Source organism: Psammomys obesus, unplaced genomic scaffold (assembly GCF_907164565.1).
Source record: "Psammomys obesus unplaced genomic scaffold, mPsaObe1.curated_primary_1811, whole genome shotgun sequence".
NCBI lineage: Eukaryota > Metazoa > Chordata > Mammalia > Rodentia > Muridae > Psammomys > Psammomys obesus.
Window position 1 is genome coordinate 15,020,845 of NW_026596085.1, and position 5,288 is coordinate 15,026,132.

The following is a 5,288-nucleotide window of genomic DNA, read 5'->3' on the forward strand; positions in this document are numbered from 1 at the left end:
CTCAGAGGTTAAGATGATGTACTGCTCCCTCAAAGGATCCAAGTTTGCTTCCCAGTACCTTAGTCTAGGGGTTCACAACTCCCAGTAACTCCAGATCCAAGAGAATCTGATGCCACCACAGGAACCTGCAGTCTGTGCATATACTCATGTGTGTGTGTGTGTGTGTGTGTGTGTGTGTGTGTGTGTGTGTGTGTCTGTGTGTGTGTGCTCGCATGCCTTTCAGAATTTGGGCAGGGAAGGGGGCAGTCTAGGAGAACCAGTCATGGTTCAGGACAGAGGGGCCACAGTCTGGATCTAAGACTACAGGAAGTCAAACCTGAGGCCCAGGCCTCATGCCTGTTACAGCTTGGGCCTACATCTAACCTTTACCTAAATCATGAACCCTGGGAATGCCAGAGGTAGCCCTGGCACAGAAAGGTTTTGCCATTTCCTTGTCACACAGCTATGGAGAATATGGAGAGCCGAAGCTGGGATTTGAATCCACACTGTGTCACCCCTGTCTTGGTACCAGCAGCGCTGTGCTTGTGTGAGCCACAGGCACAGCATAGACCCAGGGCTGAGTGTGCTAGCACATTCAAACCCAACCGTGAGAGATGAACTGTTTCAAGAATGACAGGAAGCCTTCCAGCATAAGCACTGCAGATGTCCATTTTCAAGCAGCGCCCGTTACTGCTGACACACACAGGACCTGTTTCTGGAGTGGACATCCCAGCAGGCAGAGCCCCGGTAGGAGCGAGGACCATCTGGAAATAATCTAAGCAAGGCCAAGGCCTGACACCAAGGTCACTTTCAGAGCAAGCCTAAAGGATTCCTTTTCCAGGCTCTGCAGGGGTCAGCCCTAAGGGAGCATGACCAGGGGCGGACAGGCACGGTTCCACCAGGAGAGATCAGAGTGTTGCAAAAGGCTCGGGCCCTCAGAGGTATGCTCCTGAGGATCATTCCGGGATAGTGAGTGAGCAGCCTTATTTCCAGCCTGTGAATCACTGTTCACTGTCCTTGAGAAGATAGCAATGAATGGACAGTGCAGCCTAGGCTGCCGAAACAAGGCCCAGCCCCGGGCCAGGAAGACTCCCCGGAGGCAGAATTCCTCAAGGAAAGTCAGTGTTCCTGGCAGAGGGAATTGCTTGTGCTAAGGCGGGGTGAGAAGCTTAGAGTACAGGGTGCAGGAAGCTTGCTAGGAAGGGCTTGAGCGGGAATTCCCTGCCTAGACTGTCCCTGCGGCCCCACACCCAGGGCTGGTTTCAAGCGCCCCCTGGCGGCGCTCGCGGGACATGCGGACCCGGAGGGGGCGTCTGTGTGCACATAGCGGTCCACCCAAGTTCTATCAGAACCAGAAAAAAAGTTTTGCGACAGAGGGAAGCAGTTTATCACTGTCTTAAGCTTCTTTCTTGCTGATGCGCTAAAAATGCCCTGACATAAGCAACTTAAGGAAGGAAGGGTTTACTTGGGTTCACAGTTCAAGGTACAAGTCAAGGCGGCAGGAGCTTGAAGCAGCTGGTTAGATTGCTTCCACATCCACTCAGAAGACAGCTACAAACACATGCATGCAAGAGGTCAGCTCCTAGGCTCCATTTTGTCTAGCTCAGGATGCTGCAACCCACAATTAAAATTAACGCAAGATGAAGCCCAAGAGACAAGGTGTCTATTATATAGCCCTGGCTGTCCTTCAACTAGCTATGTTGACCAGCTGGCCTCAAACTCAGGGATCCTCCTGCCTCTTCCAACAGAGAGCTGGCATTAAAGGTGTGTACCACCATGCCTAGGTGTTAACTAGTTTTTAAGACAGGGTCTTCCGTAGCTAAGGCTGGCCTTGCAGTCAAGAATGACCTCACGAGGACCTTGCCTCCATTTCACAATCAGACTAAAGGCTTGTGCCATGACATCAATTTAACATATAACATTTAAAAAGTTGGGTGTGCGTGTGTGTGTCGAGAAACTGATGTATGTTATCACTAACCTGGGCCTCAACACTGCTGCAAGCCAGCCTTTCCTCCCCAGACAAACTCAAAAGCATAGTTTTAAGAAAAAACCTAAAGTCCTGGAGAGATGGCTCCGTGGTTAAGAGCGTGTACTGCTCTTGCAGAGCAGCTGCGTTTGGCTCCCAGCACTCATGCCAGGTGGCCCACAAGCACCTTCAGCTCCAGGAATCTGATGCCTCTGTTTTCCTTGGGCACCTGCCCTCATGTGCACATACCCCACAAGTGACACACACAGACACGTAATTTAAAATTGTACATATAAATCCTTTTTAAAAGTGAAGTCCAGGGTAGGGCATGACGGCACATGCCTTTAATCCCAGCACTTGGCAGACAGAGGCAGGCGGGTCTCTGTGAGACCGAGTGCCAGCCTGGTCTACAGCGTGAATCCCAGGACAGCTTAGAAACCCTATCACACACAGACACACACACACACACACACACACACACACACACACACTTGAAGTTGTCCCAGAGATGGCTCAGTGGGTAGAAACACTTTTGGTTGAAGCATGTGTGACATTTTGAGTTCAAATCCCTGGGACCCTCTTAAAAAGGCAGGCATAGACCATTCTAATCTGTATCCTCAGAGCTGAAGAGACAAGAGGATTACCGGCTTTTGCTGGAGGCCAGCCTGGCTTCAGGCTCACAGGGAGACCCTGTCTCAAGGGAATAAAATGGAGAGTAATACAGAAGGACACCCGCTGTCCCCTTCTGATCTCCACCCACATGCACAAAGATAGGCAAATGCACCATTTCATGGGTGGGTAGGTCTGAGGACAATGTGAATCGTTGGTTCTGTTCTTTTAACCTGTGGGTCCACGGGATTTGAACTCAGGTCATCAGGCTTGGTAGGAAGTGCCTCTATCCACTGAGCCACCTTGCTAGCCCTTAAAATTTTTATTATTTATAAGCCACCCAATCTGTAGCATTTTGTTATAGCCGCCTGAATGTAATGAGACAGCCTCCAGGCTGGCAACTAATTTACATTTTCACACTGTACACATTTCAAGGTATAAATGATGCAATAAACCATATAATTTGCTGAGTTTTATTTTATTTTATTTTATTTACTTATTATTTTTGGTTTCTCAAGACAGAGCTCTTCTGTGTAGCCCTGGCTGTCCTGGAACTCTAGACCAGACTGGCCTTGAACTCAGAGATCCATGGACCTCTGCTGTCGAAGGTCTAGGATTAAAGGCGTGCATCTGTGTACAATTTGCTTAATTTCGAGAGATATATGTACATATGCTATGAACACATCAGCAAAGACATGGCCAATTAATCACTCCAAAAGCTTTCTCCTTCCCTTTTGTAATCTAGCGTCATCTTTGTCTGTGTGTGTGTGTGTGTGTGTGTGTATCTGTGTCATGTTTGGGCTTACTATGTAACTCAGGCTGGCCTCAAACTCATGACAATCCTCCTGCCTCGGACTCTGAGTGCCCGGATTAGAGGCATAACCACAATGCTGGACTGTCATCCCTCTTCATCCCCCTCATTTGTCCCACCTCGTTCCACCCTGCCAACCTTACGTCTGCTTCTGTCCTCGTAGGTTAGATTGCACTTCTGGTACATAGAACTATGCAGCAAGCTTCTGGGCCTGGCTTCCTTCACTCAGCGCAGTGATTTGAAAAGCCAACTATTTTGTCACATGATATCAATAGTCACATGAAATCAACAGCTTGTTCTTTCTTATGGCCGAGTAGAATTGCACTGTAAGGTGACATGGTTACAGTTAGTTCATCCATTTGCCTTTCAAGGGAGGGACACTTTTCTCCTTCACAAGTGACACTGCTGTGCACACTTCTACCGTCTTGGTATGAGCAGAACGGCTGCGCCATGGGGCAGGCATGCGTTTAGCTGTTTTTATTGTTGTTGTTGTTTTGTTTTTCAAGACAGGGTTACTCTGTATAGCCTCAGCTGTCCTGAAACTGGCTTTGTAGACCAGGCTGGTCTTGAACTCACAGAGATCCACCTGCCTCTGCCTCTGCCTCTGCCTCCTGAGTGCTGAGGGATTAAAGGCATGTGCCAGCCACCACACACAGCTTGTGTTTAGCTTTTTAAGAAACTAAGGTGTAGGCTGGTCTCTGTGATACCTACCTTTAACCCTAGCACTGAGGAGGCAGAGGCAGGCAGATCTCTGAGAGTTGAAGGCCAGCCTGGTCTACATACTGAGTTCCAGGATAGCCAGGGCTACACACAGAGACCATCTCAAAAGCACAAAACAACAACAAAAAATAAAACCAATAACAAGGGGACTGGAGACATGGTTCAGGGGTTAAGAGCACTGGCTGCTCTTCCAGAGGACCCAGGTTCAATTCTTAGCACCTACATGGCAGCTCACAACTGTCTGTAACTCCTGCTCCAGGGAGGTCAACACCCTCACACAGACATATGTTTGCAGCGTATACCACCACACAGACATATATCAAGCAAATCACCAATACACATGAAGTGAAAATAAATTAATTAAAAAATAACAAAAAACAAAAAAAATCCTGAGTCGTTCTTCAAGTGGGGAGCACTTACATCCCACCTGCCACCGGTGAGAATCTCAGTTCAGCCCCGTCCTCCCCCGATACAGTCGGGACCTGTGTTTTGAAGGCTTGGCTCCTAGTATAGCAGTGTTCACAGATGGTCCTTGGATGATGTGAGGACTCAACACTGGGAGCACTCACAAGGACCCGTACCCTCAGCTAGGCCCTACCTCCTGTGCCGTACACGCTCACCACCAGACTATTCTGCCTCAGCCCCAAAGCCACAGAGCAGCGAGTGGGCTGTGACTTCGGAAACCATGAGCCCAAACAGACCTTTCCTCCTTTAAAGCTGTTTTCTCCGGTATTTTGTCGCAGCCCCAGAGATCTCACGACACGCCCACCCACGCTCGTCACGCTCAGCCTGACTTCTGAACACTGTGAAGTGGGCGTAGCAATGTGTCACGCACACGGCTCACTCCCTGCCCAAGGATGCTGAGTTTCTTCCCGAATGCTTGTAATTTCTTTCTCTCCTCGGGGCCCAGTTGGTACCGATCTGCCATGAAAAGACTCTTTGTCGTGGTGCTGCGGATGGAACTGAGAGTGTCACGCAGGACGAGAGCTGCTACTGCTGAGCTGCTTCCAGGTCGGTGATGGCTTGTTTCCCTTGCTATTTGCTGCCTGCATGAGTTCTTCTTCCTCTTCTTCTTCTTCTTCTTCTTCTTCTTCTTCTTCTTCTTCTTCTTCTTCTTCTTCTTCTTCTCCTTCTTCTTCTTCTTCTTCTTCTTCTCCTTCTTCTTCTTCTTCTTCTTCTTCTTCTTCTTCTTCTTCTTCTTCT